Below are 19748 nucleotides of genomic sequence, written 5' to 3' on the forward strand. Positions count from 1 at the left end.
GGAAAAGTGGAGAATCAAACCCGGTTCTTCCAGATAAGAGTCCGCTCACTTAACCACTACACCAAACTGGCTCTAAAGAAATTTAAGGGGGGGGGGGAAAGTAAAAGATTGCTGGACGAGGTGATCCAGCAGGACTCTTCGGATGCTCTCATCCCCACCTGCTGCACCACGGTCCCCGTTCTCTGTCGTAGTGCCTGGGAGCCCCTGACGGCTTTCCTCCAGCGCCACCTGGCTCTGCCCCCAGCAGCAGGTCTCCTTCGCGGGCTCTCCTTTGCCCTTCGCTCCTGGGCTCGCGAGACCTCCCCCTTCCACCTGGCGAAGCAGGAGGCCAGAAGCTGCAGCCTGGCGCTCTCCAACCAGACTTGGGCCTGGCACCGCTCAGAAGCTCGGCCTGCCGCTGCAGTCCAGGAAATAAAAGCCCTGGAAGAAGGGAACACAGAGAGGGACTGTCTTGGATTCCTGTCCTGTTTCCGGCAAAAGCAAAGTTTTCCTACAGAACAATGTTGACGTTTCCTTGCGACTCAGGGGCAAAGCGATGGGTGATCGGTCCTCCCAGGAAGCCCACATAAGAAGAAGGCAGGTCTTTCCTCTGAATGTTTAGCTTTCACTTAATAATAAAAAAGGACTAAGTTTCTAGTCCCTTTGACCATCAAAATAAAGTCTGCAGGAAGTAGGGCTGCCAATCCCCAGGTGGGGGCAGGGGATCCTCTGGTTTGGAGGCCCTCCCCTTGCTTCAGGGTCATCAGAAAGCGTGGGGGGGGATGTCTGCTGGGCACTCCATTATTCCCTAGGGAGACTGAGTCCCATAGGGCAGGGGTGGCCAACAGTAGCTCTCCAGATGTTTTTTGCCCACAACTCCCATCAGCCCCAGCCATTGGCCATGCTGGCTGGGGCTGATGGGAGCTGTTGGCAAAAAAACATCTGGAGAGTTACCGTTGGCCACCCCTGCCATAGGGTATAATGGAAAATTGGGGCTCAGGAGGGGAGCTATTTTTGGAGGTAGCAGCACCAAATTTGCAGCATAGCATCTAGTGATTCTCCTCAAAACACCTGCCAAGTTTCAAAAAGATTGGACTGAGGCGGGTCCAATTCTATGATCCCCAAAAGAAGGTGCCCCTATCTTTGATTATTCCTAACGGAGGGAAGGTATTTAAAAGGTGTGTGGTCCCTTTAAAAGTGATGGCTAGAACTTCCTTTGGAGTTCAATTGTGCTAGCCATACCACCCCCCCCCCCCCCGCTCCTGGCTCCACCCCTAAAGTCTTCTGGCTCCACCCCCAAAGCCCCCAGATATTTCTTAAGTTGGATGTGGCAACCCTATAAGGAAGAGATTCTCAGAAAGAATTATACCCCTCCCGGCACTGAGGCTGGTGAGTATAAAGGCAAGCAGTTATTTGTAAATGGTATAACTTATTTTACTTTATGAATACTTGATGCAGTTAGGTGCATTAACTGTATAAGACCGTGTATTTCAGGCCTGGGTGGCCTGCAGCCCTTCTTGCTGGCTGCCCTCCGTCTTTAGGATCCCCCCCCCGCCCCATTCCCAAATTAGCAGCTATGGGGGCCGACTCTGCAGGAAGAGAAGAATGGGGGGGGGGTGAGAAGAAGGCGGAGTTCATCGGGGCTCCGCCCTCAACAGATGGGAGACAGAACTGGAATGCGGACGCTGGCGGGCGAGAGGGCGCGGGCGCTGAGCCAACCAGCCGCTGAGGAAGGAATTCAGATGAGGCCTTTAAGCTGAGTTAGCGTGAGCCAGCTCACAGATTTTGAGCCTCCAGCTCGCACATTTCCGTCTCAACTCAGGAAAGATGACCCCAGAACACACTGATTTGTGCATAAGAACATAAGAGAAGCCATGTTGGATCAGGCCAATGGCCCATCCAGTCCAACACTCTGTGTCACACAGTGGCAAAAAAAATTTATATATACACACAAACTGTGGCTAATAGCCACTGATGGACCTGTGCTCCATATTTTTATCTAAACCCCTCTTGAAGGTGGCTATGCTTGTGGCCGCCACCACCTCCTGTGGCAGTGGATTCCACATGTTAATCACCCTTTGGGTGAAGAAGTACTTCCTTTTATCCGTTTTAACCTGGCTGCTCAGCAATTTCATCGAATGCCCACGAGTTCTTGTGAGAAAGGGAGAAAAGGACTTCTTTCTCTACCTACTCCATCCCATGCATTATCTTGTAAACCTCTATCATGTCACCCCGCAGTCGACGTTTCTCCAAGCTAAACAGTCCCAAGCGTTTCAACCTTTCTTCATAGGGAAATCATTCTAGTTGCCCTTTTCTGGACTTTCTCCAATGCTATAATATCCTTTTTGAGGTGCGGCGACCAGAACTGCACACAGTACTCCAAATGAGACCGCACCATCGATTTATACAGGGGCAAGAGCTCACAAAGCAGAATTTTTGCTCACAAGACTCCACAGCTTGGAGGGAATGTTGGTCTGGAGACACATTCCCAAGCTAACCTCCCCGATCAGAGGGGCGGGGGGGGCAGAAGGTCGGTTTTTTTAAATGAATAAATATATACAGGAGGAGCTGGAAGTGGGCTGTTCGTGACAACAGTGGAACCTCTGTGTTCAGAGGCAGAGTATACTCGTGAATACCAACTGCGGGGCAGGGGGGGCTGGTGGGGAGATAACAGAGCCGGCTTCAGCCTCTGTGTCGCTGCTTGTGGGCCTTCTGCGGGCAACCATATGGCCAGGGCCAGCCCCGCCACCAGGCAAACACCTAGGGTGCCAGCCTTCTGGGGGCGTCAAAACAGGCATCCCCTCCATGTGATGGTGTTGTTATCAGTGCGGGGGGGGGGGGGGGCGGGGGGCACCAGTAGTTAGCCTTGCCTAGACACTCTACAGCTGGCCCTGCACGTGGCCCGATCCAGCAAGGCTCTTCAGCTGTTCTAAGCTGGGTCCCTGCGAACCCTGTGCATTGTGGGATACCCTTCCGTCCACCTTGTCCGCTCGAGCAGTCCGGCTTCCCTTTCCGCTAGGATTCTATTCCCTTTCTGCTAGAACCCGCTCCGTCTTTACAAAGAATGAGCTAGAGCCTTGCGAGGAAGAGAAAGGATTTTTGTGTTCCACTTAAAAGCCGTCAGTCTCGATAAAGGCAACAAAACATTTGACAACAGCTAATGTGGACTGGCTTGATGTGGATGAGCTTATTCTTTATCCCAACACCTCACTGAAACAAGAGCAGACAGAGGGTGCCTGTGAAGTGGGATAACGTGTTTGATAAAGTGCCTGCGTGCACTCTGCAGGAAAGAATTCGGGACAGACTGTTTTCTAATGCTTTTGGGTTATGAACCGCATGCAGACTCCTAACCGTTAAAAAGTTCCTGCATGCGCTTTAAAAGTGCCTGTGCACACTCTGATTGATTCTGCTGCAGACTGTTTGGATTCATTTAAGTGCAGACGGTTTGGAAAAAGAGGTTATGCTAAAGTGCCTGTGTGCACTTTAAAAGTGTCTGTGCGCACTCTGATTGATTCTACTGCAGACTGTTTGGATTCATTTAAGTGCAGACTGTTTGGAAAAAGAGGTTATGTTAAAGTGCTTGTGTGTACTTTAAAAGTGTCTGTGCGTGCTCTGATTGATTCTACTGCAGACTGTTTGGATTCATTTAAGTGCAGACTGTTTGGGAAAAGAGGTTATGTTAAAGTGCCTGTGTGCACTTTAAAAGCGTCTGCACGCACTCTGATTGATTCTACTGCAGACTGTTTGGATTCATTTAAGTGCAGACGGTTCGGAAAAAGAGGTTACGTTAAAGTGCCTGCGTGCACTCATGTGTATTTTATGGCAGTCTGTTTAAGGTAGAGGCTTTGGAAAGGTAAAAGTGCCTGGGTGCACATTTATATTTTTCATTGCAGACTGTTTAGAAGTAGAGGCTACTTAGAAGTAGAGGCTACAAGGTTTTTCCTATCACCCCATTATTTTCCTGTAATAAATGTTTTGACAGTATAGTTTCGTTTCGTTTCCTCCAACTCCCGCAGTCTCAGTTTAATACATCTGAAGATATATGACTCATCAGAAGTAAAAAAATCATCAACCTCTATCCCCAACAGGTTAAGTTTGGACATAAGCACTGCAGTCCAGGATGAAATATATGGGTCTCTTTTCATACAATCAAGAAGGCTGTTCGGATCTGTTCTAAAGTGAATTTTGAGCCAGAATTTAAACACTGCAATCCAGGCTTTTGTCTCCCCCAAAGACTGACCCGCTTCAGAGCAGAGTTCCGGCTGGCTTGTTGTCGGGGTGTGCGCTCTAATGGCAGACTCGGAGGAAGGCAGACGCTTGTTTCTTCGCTCCTAAAAATGCTAAGTTGTTTTCAATCTTTTAACTTTTATCTTGCCTTGATAGAAGGAATTGTTTTTTAAATAGTCTTATCTTATCACCTCACTTTTAATTTTTGGAGCCGCTGTTTCGTCTCTCTCAAGCTCTGGCTGCTTAATCAGTATAGTGTTTATAGTTTCACCCTGACGTTTCTTCTGTTACAGCTAGGATTATACGTACCAGCAGGGAAGGGAGAAAAGAGTCACCGGACCCCATTCCCAGCTTCCAGCCTCGGATCCTCTCAATGCAGAAGGCTGGGACGGAGGCATCAAAAACGGAACCGAGGTGGAGCCACCCCCCACCACCTTGTCAATTTTGCCTCCCAGCCCCGGGAGGGGGGGCTAATTATTCTCACCTCCTCCCCTCTGAGTGGAGGGCTTTTTTTGCTCCCCGCTGCTGAGAACTCCTGCCGGGCCATTGTTCCCTTCTTGGGACAGGCTGCTGTGCCCCAATGGAGGAACGCCTCCCTCTGCTGGGGCTCTCGCTAATTTCCTTCCAGGAATGGATCTTTAATGAGGGGGGGGGAGGAACTGCTCACTGCCATCAAAAAAACCCCACGCCCAGGTTCGCCAGATGGGTGGGGGTGGGGTGCAAAGAGGTTCATTATGGAGACACCAGCTGGCCAATTAACCTTTCTGAAAGCAGGACGTTCCCGGGATGACAATCGATAACATCCGGTTCTGAGGGGGGTACTGGGGTGGGGAGCCTGCCAGTTTCTAGAAGGAGAGGCCAAAAGGCGAGGCCTCTAACTCCCCACATTTTGGGGGAATTACGATTACAACAAGGGACACACAGCTGTAAAGAGAAGGCCCTCTGCCCACATCTGGAGGAAATCTTCAGTGCTACAACAGGCATTCTCCCATGCTAATATTCCCCTGTGCGCGTGCACACGCACGCACACACGCACTCACACACGCAGAATTAAATCTGAAGTCAAATTTCTCCCAAAGTTTAGGTCTAAAGTTTGCAAGAAGAGCCCTGAGGGGCAGAGTGGTACGCTGCAGTACTGCAGTTCAAGCTCTGCTCATGACCCGAGTTCGTTCCCGGCGGAAGCTGGGTTCAGGTAGCCGGCTCAAGGTTGACTCAGCCTTCCATCCTTCTGAGATCAGTAAAATTTATTTATTTATTTATTTATTTATTTAAGATTTATACCCCGCCCTTCCCACAAGTGGCTCAGGGCGGCTTGCTGGGGGGGAAGGGCAATGGCAAACCACCCCGCAAAAAGTCTGCCAAGGAAATGTGATGTGGGGGTAGGTAACGACTCACTGCTTGCACAGGGGACTACCTTTTTTATAAAGTTTGCAAGAGAAGGAACAACCACTCTTGGGGAAGCACTGGCTCTGTTTCTCCTCCTTAGTAACTAATTATTCCCTAGTAATTACTCCCTAGTAATTAAAATTATTTAAAATACTTGTTAGCTGCTGCTCTGTGGAAATGTGCTTCCGGGCATGTGTAAAAAAACAGTGTGAAAAACATTTATACAAGCAATCCACAGAAACAATAGTTCTCTTGCAGTGTATTTCTACACTACATCCCACAATGAACACCCGCTATTATGACTGTGTGGGGCAAGATTCTCCATACCAGGGGTGGCCAACCTTGCTTAACGTGAGAGCCACATAGAATAAATGTCAGATCAAAGATTTCAGGTTTTCATGGCTGGTAACATCATTAGGGTTTGTAGAATCTTTCGGGATCAAGTGCCGTGTACTACTGGAGAAAGTTTTCCTTCCAGACGTTTCGTTCTCAGCTGCGGAGAACATCCTCAGTGGCGTTGCAGCCGGAGCAGGCGCTCTGACCTTCTTGGCTGCTGTGCATTGAGTGGGGCCAGGGCTGCTGGAGAGCTGCTATTTCTAGGCTGGAGGGGGTGTGATGAAAGGGCAATTAGTTTGTGGATGTGCCCATTGTTTGGTGGGGCTTCCTGGAAGGGTAGCGATAAGGAAAACTTATCCTTATCACTCCAGCCTAGAAATAGCAGCTCTCCAGCAGCCCTGGCCCCACTCAATGCACAGCAGCCAAGAAGGTCAGGGCGCCTGCTCCGGCTGCAACGCCACTGAGGATGTTCTCCGCAGCTGAGAACGAAACGTCTGGAAGGAAAACTTTCTCCAGTAGAACACGGCACTTGATCCCGAAAGATTCTACAAACCCTAATAAATGTCAGATGTTTGAGAGCCACAAGGAAGGAAGGCAGATCGATGGGAGGAGAGGTGGAAAGAAAGCAACTTTAATTTTACATGCATTCTCCAAACTGCCAGCTGGCTTGGCTTGGATAAGTGATTTAAAGGGACAAATGCCTTCTCCAAGCCAGCTGCAGGGGCAGTGGGGGCTTCGAGAGCCACAGAATATCTGTGAAAGAGACACAACCTGCTCTATTCCTTGCAGGATTCCCTGGACTGGCATTGTCACGGAAGCTGGACACTGGGTACCCATCATCCTTCTTCTCCTGCCCCAACACCTAGCGAAGAGGGGAAGCTGCTTCTCCAGAGTCTTACCGGGAGAGGAGGCTGTGCCTGTGAAGCCGTTGGCCTTTCAAGTACTGCAGAGTCCGAGATGACCACAGCGCAAAGCATCTCGCCAGCAGCTGCCTCTGATTCTGGAGTCAAAACAGAGCAGAGAAGAAGATGATGATGATGACGGCGATGATGATGATACTGGATTTATATCCTGCCCTATACTGTGAATCTCAGAGCCTCAGAGCGGTCACAGTCTCCTTTACCTTCTTCCCCCACAACAAACACCCTGTGAGTGGGCGGGGCTGAAAGAGCTCTCCCCAGAAGCTGCCCTTTCAAGGACAAGTCTGCGAGAGCTATGGCTGACCCAAGGCCATTCCAGCAGCAGCGAGGGGAGGAGCGGGGAATCCAACCGGGTTCTCCCAGATAAGAGTCTGCGCATTTAACCACGACACTACGCTGGCTCTAGTTTCGCACCTGCAGAGGCCTCCCTGGATTTCTCTGCACACCCTTGCAGGACACAAAACAGCTGAGGCTGGATCCACACCCCCAAATACAATGACGAGGGAAGGACGGCTGTTCTGCTTCATGCTGCTCTTTTCAACGCTCGCGTTTAAAAAACAACCCCAAAGTAGAAATGCAGCACAGTCTCCACTCGTCCTTCTCTCTGAGTTACGGGTTTTCTACTTGCAGGAATGATTCTTAAGGAGGAAAAAAAGGAGGAGCGTTCAAAAGTTTGGTTCTCCTCCTTCCTGCAGTCTAAACGGGTGCAGTCCATCTTACCACCTCAAGAGTCCACCATCTCATTTTGCTGGAGGCAGTCAGATTTTGCATGCAGGAGGGAAGAAAGTGAGGCAGAAAGGCCTGTTCTGTCTGTAGCACAACATTCACATCTGCAGGTCATGCAGCTTGGACGTTTCAGCCACCAAGGGACAAAGGAGGGTGAGGAACCTGCCCGAGGACACCTCAAAATCACACAAACAATTCTATTAAGTACGAACTTGCAATGCCGTCTCTAACCTCAAAAATCTCTTCTTCGCCTTCAGAGCTTGCTGCTTCGCCCGAGGAGGACGCAGTGATGGAGTGAACGCCACGTTCTGGGCTGAGGAACGCCAAGGCCTGGAAGGGATCCCTTACGCAACCATCTTTCCTGCCGGGGAAAAATTCAGTCCGTTTTTACAGCACCAGCTACCCAAGGAGAAAAACCACCCTGATCTTGTTCCGGGTGAGTCTTAGGAGTTAAGAAAATGGGAATGCAAACCCTCCAAGCATGAAACTGCGCTGTTCTGAATAAACCACTGATCCATCAAGGTCAGTCGTAAGAACGTAAGAGAAGCCATGTTGGATCAGGCCAATGGCCCATCCAGTCCAACACTCTGTGTCACAGAAGAACATAATAGAAGCCATGTTGGATCAGGCCAATGGCCCATCCAGGCCAACACTCTGTGTCACAGAAGAACATAAGAGAAGCCATGTTGGATCAGGCCAATGATCCATCCAGTCCAACACTCTGTGTCACAGAAGAACATAATAGAAGCCATGTTGGATCAGGCCAATGATCCATCCAGTCCAACACTCTGTGTCACAGAAGAACATAATAGAAGCCATGTTGGATCAGGCCAGTGGCCCATCCAGTCCAACACTCTGTGTCACATAAGAACATAAGAGAAGCCATGTTGGATCAGGCCAATGATCCATCCAGTCCAACACTCTGTGTCACAGAAGAACATAATAGAAGCCATGTTGGATCAGGCCAATGATCCATCCAGTCCAACACTCTGTGTCACAGAAGAACATAATAGAAGCCATGTTGGATCAGGCCAATGATCCATCCAGTCCAACACTCTGTGTCACAGAAGAACATAAGAGAAGCCATGTTGGATCAGGCCAATGGCCCATCCAGGCCAACACTCTGTGTCACAGAAGAACATAATAGAAGCCATGTTGGATCAGGCCAATGATCCATCCAGTCCAACACTCTGTGTCACAGAAGAACATAATAGAAGCCATGTTGGATCAGGCCAATGATCCATCCAGTCCAACACTCTGTGTCACATAAGAACATAAGAGAAGCCATGTTGAATCAGGCCAATGGCACATCCAGTCCAACACTCTGTGTCACACAGTGGCCAAATATATATATATGGAGCAGAAGTCCATCAGTGGACACACACACACACACAGATATATATATATATATATATATATATATATATATATATATATATATATATATACATACACATACACATACATACTGTGGCTAATAGCCACTGATGGACTTCTGCTCCATATTTTTATCCAATCCCCTCTTAAAAGCTGGCTATGCTTGTAGCCGCCGCCACCTGTGGCAGTGAATTCCACATGTTAATCACCCTTTGGGTGAAGAAGGACTTCCTTTTATCCGATTTAACCTGACTGCTCAGCAATTTCATCGAATGCCCACGAGTTCTTGTATTGTGAGAAAGGGAGAAAGTACTTCTTTCTCTACCTTCTCCATCCCATGCATAATCTTGTAAACCTCTATCATGTAACCCCGCAGTCGACGTTTCTCCAAGCTAAAGAGCCCCAAGCGTTTTAACCTTTCTTCATAGGGAAAGTGCTCCAAACCTTTAATCATTCCAGTTGCCCTTTTCTGGACTTTTCCCAATGCTATAATACCCTTTTTGAGGTGCAGTGACCAGAATTGTACCCAGTATTCCAAATGAGGCCGCACCATCGATTTAGTAGACAGTCTTGTCTACTCAGACTGGCAGTGACTCTCCAGGATTTTAGGTTGAGGTTTTTCTCCTCTTACCTTATCCTTTCTAACTGGAGATGCTGAGGATTGAACCTGGGACTTTCTGCATGCCAAGCAGATTCTCTGCCACTGAGGTCTTTCCCATCTGCACCTGCCTGGTCCTTCCAGCTGGAAATACTGGGGACTGAATCTGGGACCTTCTGCACGCCACGCAGATGCTCTGCCACAGCCCCTCCCACTGCGTTTGGGTCTTGCAAAGGGCACCAATGGGTTGGGAAACAAAAAACTCAGCCAGCCACTTCATGGTTCAAAATCAGAACACGGCCAGACTAGAAAGAGAAACTGACTTACCTGCCGTATTGACTCCTCAAAGGAGAGGCTGCCTGAATCTGGAACTCTGTGGAGTCACCCCCAAGATCTTCCTGGCTGGGAGAGGGTGTCGGAGAAGGGGAGAGGAGGTGGGGAAGGTGCCCGGTGTCCGTGATTGTCGCCAAGGAAGAGACGCTGGCAGGGCTGCTGCCCATCAAACTGCCCTCCTGTTCTTGGCCCAAGAAGACACAGGATCAGCTCTTGGTTCCTGAATGCCGCTCATGACCAAGATCAACCAGATTATTGTAATTTTAGGATTAATCTGATCCACAGACCTCCTTCTAAGAGGATACACAGCCTTTGAGAGCCAGTTTGGTGTAGTGATTAAGTGCATGGACTCTTATCTGGGAGAACCGGGTTTGATTCCCCACTCCTCCACTTGCAGCTGCTGGAATGGCCTTGGGTTAACCATAGCTCTTGCAGGAGTTGTCCTTGAAAGGACAGCTTCTAGGAGAGCTCTCTCAGCCCCACCCACCTCACAGGGTGTCTGTTGTGGGGGAGGAAGAGAAAGGAGATTGTAAGCCGCTCTGATGTTCAGAATTGTAGGGTGGGGTATAAATCAAATATCTTCTTTTTCTTTAAGGGAGCTTCATTAGACTAAGTAATAGTCACTGGGAATAGCTCAAAGCAGTGGAAACCATCTGAGGGAAAGAACTTTAGACCTTTTCTCTCTCTCTCCATTTCCACTTGAATTACTCTTTTTGGAGTTACGCCGCCTACTCTAACAGCCTGCCAGAACTTTTTTCATTATGACTTCAGATACGGGAGCCTGGCTCTCATCTGAAGGCATTTTCCAAAAGGCATGAAAAATAACCGAACTGTCCAATGGCCCGTTGAAGTGCCCTGTCTGGCAGCTTCCATCAATGACTACCAGCAGGGCTTTTTTTCTATAGCAGGAACTCCTTTGCATATTAGGCCACACACCCCTGATGTAGCCAATCCTCCAAGAGCTTACAGTAGGCCCTGTAAGAAGAGCCCCGTCAGCTCTTGGAGGACTGGCTACATCAGGTGGGTGTGGCCTAACATGCAAAGGAGTTTCTGTCCAACCTGTCCAATCAGAGGCCGGTCCTGCTCTCTCCCCTGCTGGATGTGTCCCTCCCCCCCAGCCACACAGTGGCCTGTGGCAAACATTTCCTCACCCTTTCCAGCCAGTCACGAGAGGCAGGCAGGGCAGGGGCGTTGCTGTGGAAACCGGAGGACATGGAGAACTCCTCAGCATCCAGCGAGGTCAGGAAGGGCTCCTGAGCAAGATCCCTGGGAAATTGCCTGAGAGGAGGCAGACCGAGGGCCCTCCAGCACCACCAGCCTAGAGCCTTCCGGAGCAGCTTCTGTTCCATAGCCTGACGGAAAGTCCTAAAAACAAGAATTTAGGAGCCTTCAGACATGCAGAAAAATATGCATGCTATTTAGATACCATATTTCAAGAGGGTAAGTGCTAGTAATACGATGGTAAATACGTTCAGAAGGGGCCGTGGCTCAGTGGCTGAGCATCTGCTTGGCATGCAGAAGGTCCCAGGTTCAATACCCGGCATCTCCAGTTAAAAAGGACCAGGCAGGAGGTGATGAGAAAGACCTCAGCCTGAGACCCTAGAGAACCATGAAGTGGGGCTATAGCTCAGTGGCTGAGCATCTGCTTGGCATGCAGAAGGTCCCCAGTTCAATCCCCAGCATCTCCAGTTAAAAGGACCAGGCAGGAGGTGATGGGAAAGACCTCAGCCTGAGACCCTGGAGAGCCACAAAGTGGGGCTATAGCTCAGTGGCTGAGCATCTGCTTGGCATGCAGAAGGTCCAAGGTTCAATACCCGGCATCTCCAGTTAAAAAGGACCAGGCAGGAGGTGATGGGAAAGACCTCAGCCTGAGACCCTAGAGAACCATGAAGTGGGGCTATAGCTCAGTGGCTGAGCATCTGCTTGGCATGTAGAAGGTCCCAGATTCAATACCCAGCATCTTCAGTTAAAAGGACCAGGCAGGAGGTGATAGGAAAGACCTCAGCCTGAGACCCTGGAGACCCATGAAGTGGGGCTATAGCTCAGTGGCTGAGCATCTGCTTGGCATGCAGAAGGTCCCAGGTTCAATCCCCAGCATCTTCAGTTAAAAGGACCAGGCAGGAGGTGATGGGAAAGACCTCAGCCTGAGACCCTGGAGAGCCACAAAGTGGGGCTATAGCTCAGTGGCTGAGCATCTGCTTGGCATGCAGAAGGTCCCAGGTTCAATCCCTGGCATCTCTAGTTAAAAAGGACCAAACAGGAGGTGATGGGAAAGACCTCAGCCTGAGACCCTGGAGAGCCATGAAGTGGGGCTATAGCTCAGTGGCTGAGCATCTGCTTGGCATGCAGAAGGTCCCAGGTTCAATACCCGGCATCTCCAGTTAAAAGGACCAGGCAGGAGGTGATGGGAAAGACCTCAGCCTGAGACCCTGGAGAGCCACAAAGTGGGGCTATAGCTCAGTGGCTGAGCATCTGCTTGGCATGCAGAAGGTCCCAGGTTCAATACCCGGCATCTCCAGTTAAAAAGGACCAAACAGGAGGTGATGGGAAAGACCTCAGCCTGAGACCCTGGAGAGCCATGAAGTGGGGCTATAGCTCAGTGGCTGAGCATCTGCTTGGCATGCAGAAGGTCCCAGGTTCAATACCCGGCATCTCCAGTTAAAAGGACCAGGCAGGAGGTGATGGGAAAGACCTCAGCCTGAGACCCTGGAGAGCCATGAAGTGGGGCTATAGCTCAGTGGCTGAGCATCTGTTTGGCATGCAGAAGGTCCCCGGTTCAATCCCCAGCATCTTCAGTTAAAAGGACCAGGCAGGAGGTGATGGGAAAGACCTCAGCCTGAGACCCTGGAGAGCCACAAAGTGGGGCTATAGCTCAGTGGCTGAGCATCTGCTTCGCATGCAGAAGGTCCCAGGTTCAATCCCCAGCATCTTCAGTTAAAAGGACCAGGCAGGAGGTGATGGGAAAGACCTCAGCCTGAGACCCTGGAGAGCCACAAAGTGGGGCTATAGCTCAGTGGCTGAGCATCTGTTTGGCATGCAGAAGGTCCCCAGTTCAATCCCCAGCATCTCCAGTTAAAAGGACCAGGCAGGAGGTGATGGGAAAGACCTCAGCCTGAGACCCTGGAGAGCCACAAAGTGGGGCTATAGCTCAGTGGCTGAGCATCTGCTTGGCATGCAGAAGGTCCCAGGTTCAATCCCCAGCATCTTCAGTTAAAAAGGACCAGGCAGGAGGTGATGGGAAAGACCTCAGCTTGAGACCCTGGAGAGCCACAAAGTGGGGCTATAGCTCAGTGGCTGAGCATCTGCTTCGCATGCAGAAGGTCCCAGGTTCAATCCCTGGTATCTCTAGTTAAAATGGACCAAACAGGAGGTGATGGGAAAGGTCTCTGTCTGAGACCTTGGAGAGAGGCTGCCAGTCTGAGTAGACAATACAGATCTGGATGGACCAAAAGCATAACGCAGCTTCATATGACTGAAAACTCACCAGAGCTAACCATTTAATGCATCAGGTGGTGGTGGGGGGGGGGGGGGAGAGCAACTCAGAATATTCCCCTTTTAGGAAGGAAAACTCCCCGCATGCAAAACATTAGCTCATCAGGGTGAGAAGCTCTAACAGAGGCTATGAGATCAATTTTTAAAAATAATTTTAAATAATTAAGTAGCTAGGGAGTGGGACATGTTTCCGCCACAATAAGTGGAGGGTGGGATTAAAATTCTGCACCCCAGGCATTCATGTTCTGTGCCAAAAAACCTCCTGCCAGCCCTTCAGATGTGCAGATATGCCCCATTTTTTCTAATTTATTCTGAAGTTACTCCTGTTATATACATTTTGTTCTGGATTTGCTGTTCAGGATTCCCCATTATCCTCCCACCTTTCCAGATTCTGCATTTTCATGCTCTCAAGCATATTTTTGCCAACATGAGTCTGGAAACTTTCTTTAAATTTTTTTTTAAGAATAGGAAAGATAAGAAACAGAGGATCTCCTGAAAGCTGAACTCTGTACCTGCAGTTGCTATGTTCTTATCAGTGGCCAAGGACTTACTGAAGCTGCTTTTGGTGGTACCATCTCGCCTTCCAAGTATAAAACATTTCCTGTAGCACCAACGCAACGCAGAGGCCCTCCGGGGTTTCGGGTCCGTTCCTTTGGGGCTGCCTTACAATGTTCAGATGTGGTTGCGTCTTGGGAGCATTCGATGCGAAACCAAACCTTGCTACAGCAATCAGCCACCAATGGGAAAGAGAGAAGAAGATTTATTAGAATCCCCGTGTGCAAATGAGAACTGAAAAGTGTCAAAGGGTCTGGAAGCAACCCTGGAGAAAAACAGACACAGTGATTGGGATGGGGAGGGGTGGGGCGGGTCAAAGGTGGCCCCACTGAGCCAAACAACAGCTCCAAGCCAGCCTTTGTGGTCCAGAGAGACGCTCTGCTGCTCCTCACCGTCGGCCGTCTTCCGCCTGAGGGCCAGCAGCTCCAGCAGCGCTTTCCTAGTCTGTTCCTGGACCTGCACCATCTGGGCCCACTGCCGGAAGCACAGCTGCAGGACTTTGACCCGCCGATGGCCCTGGCTGTGTCTGCAACAAGCCTCCCTTTTGGCAAAGCCCTTCCAGGTGTTGAAGCATCTGGAGAGACCAAGCAGAAGACGACGACCACAGATTTATACCCCGCCCTTGTGAGTCTCAGAGTGGCTCACAATCTCCTTTATCTCCTTCCCCCCACAACAGACACCCTGTGAGGTGGGTGGGGCTGAGAGGGCTCTCACAGCAGCTGCCATTTCAAGGACAACCTCTGCCAGAGCTCTGGCTGACCCAAGGCCATTCCAGCAGGTGCAAGTGGGGGAGTGGGGAATCAAACCCACTTCTCCCAGAGAAGAGTCTGCTCACTTAACCACTATGGCTGCCCCAAAGCCATTCCAGCAGGTGCAAGGGGAGGAGTGGGGAATCAAACCCGGTTCTCCCAGATAAGAGTCCGCACACTTCACCACTATGGCTGCCCCAAAGCCATTCCAGCAGGTGCAAGGGGAGGAGTGGGGAATCAAACCCGGTTCTCCCAGATAAGAGTCCGCTCACTTCACCACTATGGCTGACTCAAGGCCATTCCAGCAGGTGCAAGTGGAGGAGTGGGGAATCAAACCCGGTTCTCCCAGATAAGAGTCTGCACACTTAAGCACTATGGCTGACCCAAGGCCATTCCGGCAGCTGCAAGCGGAGGAGTGGGGAATCCAACCCGGTTCTCCCAGGTAAGAGTCCACCCATTTCACCATTACACCAAACTGGCTCTACACCACTAAACCAAACAAGCCAGCCCTTGTCAACGGCCAGATTTCCCTGCTCATCTCCCTCATCCCCCATCCCTTTCCCTTCTGTGCTGTTTGTGCATTTCCTTGGTCCCTAGGAAATGCACAAACATCTCAGAATCCTCTTCTGTTCTGCTTGCAAGGAGGTGGGGCAGAAGCCACCCCCCCCCCTGGGGGGTGGGGTAGGGATCCTGATCTGGTGAATTCACCGGCTACCCTGGAACAGGACTTAAAAGATCCCCCCCACCCCCAGCACTTCTACCCTAAGCTTCAGAAGAAGAAGATATTGGATTTATATCCCACTTTCCACTCCGAAGAGTCTCAAAGCAGCTCACAATCTCCTTTACCTTCCTCCCCCTCAACAAACACCATGTGAGGTGGGTGGGGCTGGAGAGGGCTCTCACAGCAGCTGCCCTTTCAAGGACAACCTCTGCCAGAGCTATGGCTGACCCAAGGCCATTTCAGCAGGTGCAAGTGGAGGAGTGGGGAATCAAACCCAGTTCTCCCTGAAAAGAGTCTGCACACTTAACCACTACACCAAACTGGCTACACCAAACTAGCTTCAGAAAGGGGCATGGTGTTTTCTCCTCTGCTCCTTTCAGTCCCGAGTGGATTCTTCCTGGTGCTACGCTCACCCATCCCCTCCCCCTCTGGCCCGCTCTCCTTTCTCTGCATCCCTCCCTGGCCCCTCCAACCACTGCAGCCGCATTTACAACATGTTTCCCCCACACACCAGAAACTGCCCCCCTACACACACCAGGAAATCCCACAGATTTGCGCTCTCGCCACAGTCCGGCAACTCTTCAATTAGCTGCAGAGAATCTGCAATGGTTCTGGAGGCTGGCATCTACCATCTGGTGCCAGGCTAATCTTTCCCTCACTCCACCCCAATCCTGGCTTTGGAAATCTCCCCCCATGAGGGGTTGCCTTGTGTAAAAACAGGTGGTGGAGCTCATTAGCATAACTCATTAGCATATGCCTCCCCCCCCAACCAAAAGCAACCCAAAAGCAAAAAAAGAGCCCCAGACGAGCGAGGCCTGCTTGCTGTATCTATAGCTTGCTGCTTGCTGTATCTATAGCCAGCCCAAGCAGGCCTCGCTCGCCTGGGGCTCTCCTGGGCTGCCCCCCCACCCAGTCAAAAGGCCAGCAAGCCACCCACTACCCAAAATCACATCAGAATTGGAGAAAGGGTGGTGCGGGCTTCTCCAAGGGTTAATGAGGGCTGCTGGGGGTGTGGCAAAGCTCCTGGTGGTTGGCTGGCTGCCCGCTCTCCTCATCCAGGAATTGTTATGCAGCTGCACCTACGACTCAATGGACAAGGCAGGTGGGGAGGAAGAGGGGGAACCCTCAGAAAGGTTCAGGAGCTGAGCTCCTGCTGAATCTGAGGCCTGCCTCTACATTTCACCCTCCCCATCTGCTCCAGCTCCTCTCGAAGTATCAGCAGAACCACTGCCTTCCAACTACAGTTCCCACCCCAATCTCGAATCTCAGTGGACAGGTACCGGCCTCCCTGCAGAAAGTCCCTGGCATCTCCAGTTAAAAGCTTGCGGCTGGCAAAGGCCCCTTTCTCTGCCCAAGACCCTGGAGAGCTGCTGCCAGTCTGCTGAGCTCCGAGGGTCGCATGTCTGGCAGGAACATGAGCCCTGGCCTCCATTGCAGGATTGGTGCAAAGGCCCCTGGTGATGAAGACCCTGCGACGTTCAAAAAGCGTCCCACAAAAGGAGGAGGGGCTCTCCTCACCGGCTGACCAGCCTTCCTTGGATCTGAGCCACCAGTGGCAGTATCTGCTCGGCTGCCCTGTGGCGGGACTGCCAGATCTCGAACGCATGCCTCAGCCTCTTTCTCTCCAGGAGGCCACACGCTTCTTGGGCGCGGGACTTCTCCTCCTCCAGGCGCTCCTTCTGCAGGTGCCATAGTCTGAATGCTGCTGCGATGCAAGACAGGGAGGGAAAGAGATGTTAAGAGTCAGGGGGTGGAAAGAAGGGCCGTGGCTCAGTGGCAGAGCTATTAGCCACAGGGTCTGGATGGAACTCTCTGTCTGGGGCAGGGATGCTCTGTCTTCTCAGTGCTTGGGGGGGCACAGTGGGAGGGCTTCTGGTGTCCGAGCCCCCCTGATGGCACCTGGGTTTTTTGGCCGCTGTGGGACACAGAGTGTTGGACTGGGGGGGGCCATTGACCTGATCCAACATGGCTCCTCTTATGTTCTGTCTGGGGCAGTGATGCTCTGTATTCTTGGTGCTTGGCGGGGCACAGTGGGAGGGCTTCTAGTGTCTTGGCCCCACTGATGCACCTCCTGATGGCACCTGGGTGACACAGAGTGTTGGACTGGATGGGCCACTGGCCTGATCCAATATGGCTTCTCTTATGTTCTTCTGTCTGGGGCAGTGATGCTCTGTATTCTTGGTGCTTGGGGCGGGGCACAGTGGGAAGGCTTCTAGTGTCCTGGTGGACCTCCTGATGACACCTGGTTTTTTGGCCACTGGGTGACACAGAGTGTTGGACTGGATGGGCCACTGGCCTGATCCAACATGGCTTCTCTTATGTCTGGGGCAGTGATGCTCTGTATTCTTGGTGCTTGTGGGGGGGGGGCAGTGGGAGGGCTTCTAGTGTCCTGGCCCCACTGGTGGACCTCCTAATGGCACCTGGGTTTTTTTGGCCACTGTGTGACACAGAGGGTTAGACTGGATGGGCCATTGGCCTGATCCAACATGGCTTCTCTTACGTTCTTATCAGGGATGGTCCTAGACTGTCTGGACCCTTGGGGAAGGCTAACTTCTGGCACACACCCCCTCCCACTGATAATGCCACCAAGTAGTGTCACCAAGTAGATGACTGGGGAAGGCAATGGCAAACCACCCCACCGAAAAGTCTGCCCAATTCAACGCCCCCAGAAGGCCAGCACTGAAACAGCTGGCATGCAAAATTCAGCAGCATCCTTAAGCTAGAGAGAGCGCTCACCAGCCAGACGCCGCATGTCCCGGACCTCCTGGGCCATCCTGTCCGGCTTGTCACCTCCCTGGTTGCGGTGGTGGATCTGCAGCCACAGGTTTCCCTCTGCCCTGAAGAAAGCCAAAATCTTCTGTTCATCCCAGACAGACTGGGTGGACAGTGTCAGACAAAGAATTGGGAAAACACGAATTCGAATTTCATGTTTCCACTGGGAACCTATTTTGGGTGGGTCCAGCCTACCCTGCAGGGGTTACTCCAAAAACAAATCCTCACAATAATATGGCTGGCTTAATCTTCTTTGTCATTACGACCTGCACTCGAGACAAGACCCCCCCTCCAAATAAAAAAATGGGAGGGGACCAATCCAATACTGGAAAGGTAGCCAAGGAGGTTAGTGCGAAAACGATAATCAAATATAGCTAAACATGCAGCGCTAATATAAAAATACACTGTGTTTTAATTATACACAGGACATATTAAAACCATAATCCTTCCATCCTTTCGAGGTTCGTTAAATGAGTAACCAGCGTGCTGGGGGGAAAGTGTAGATGACTGGGGAAGGGAATGGCAAACCACCCCGCAAAAAGTCTGCTACGAAAACGGTACTTATATACAGAACCTTAACTATGTGGTTTTATGGTTTTAATATTTCCTGTGTAAAATATAGTGCATTTTTGCCTTAACCTCCTTGGTTATCTGACCTGCACTGCGGCGTCCGTGGCAGAAGCAGGACGACAGAGAATAACCAAGGGCCCCGGTCTGGATATCTGCATCATTCATTCATCCACAATATTATGTGCACACAAATGCCTTACGTATTCAGCAACCTACACATATTATACAAATCCATATACGGTTCTTTCATTTGCATACTTCTTTCATTTCCTACAGATCAGAAAGAAGAAGAAGAAGATATTGGATTCTTATCCCGCCCTCCACTCCGAAGAGTCTCAGAGCGGCTCACAATTTCCTTTACCTTCCTCCCCCCACAACAGACACCCTGTGAGGTAGATGAAGATATTGGATTTATATCCCGCCCTCCACTCCGAAGAGTCTCAGAGTGGCTCACAATCTCCTTTACCTTCCTCCCCCACAACAGACACCCTGTGAGGTAGATGAAGATATTAGATTTATATCCCGCCCTCCACTCTGAAGAGTCTCAGAGCGGCTCACAATCTCCTTTATCTCCCTCCCCCACAACAGACACTCTGTGAGGTAGATGAAGATATTGGATTTATATCCCGCCCTGCACTCCAAAGAGTCTCAGAGCGGCTCACAATCTCCTTTACCTTCCCCCCCCCACAACAGACACCCTGTGAGGTAGATGAAGATATTGGATTTATATCCCGCCCTCCACTCCGAAGAGTCTCAGAGTGGCTCACAATCTCCTTTACCTTCCTCCCCCACTACAGACACCCTGTGAGGTAGATGAAGATATTGGATTTATATCCCGCCCTCCACTCTGAAGAGTCTCAGAGCGGCTCACAATCTCCTTTATCTCCCTCCCCCACAACAGACACCCTGTGAGGTAGATGAAGATATTGGATTTATATCCCGCCCTGCACTCCAAAGAGTCTCAGAGGGGCTCACAATCTCCTTTACCTTCCTCCCCCACAACAGAC

The 19748-nt window shown here is 50.8% G+C and overlaps 1 non-coding gene across 1 annotated transcript; it reads left to right on the forward strand.

The window, feature by feature from the left end:
- Positions 1-13158: 13158 nt before the first annotated feature.
- On the forward strand, positions 13159-13230 carry TRNAA-CGC (transfer RNA alanine (anticodon CGC)). The gene has a single exon. It is a non-coding gene; the product is annotated as a tRNA-Ala (tRNA).
- Positions 13231-19748: the final 6518 nt, after the last annotated feature.

Source organism: Heteronotia binoei, chromosome 18, assembly GCF_032191835.1.
Source record: "Heteronotia binoei isolate CCM8104 ecotype False Entrance Well chromosome 18, APGP_CSIRO_Hbin_v1, whole genome shotgun sequence".
Lineage (NCBI taxonomy): Eukaryota > Metazoa > Chordata > Lepidosauria > Squamata > Gekkonidae > Heteronotia > Heteronotia binoei.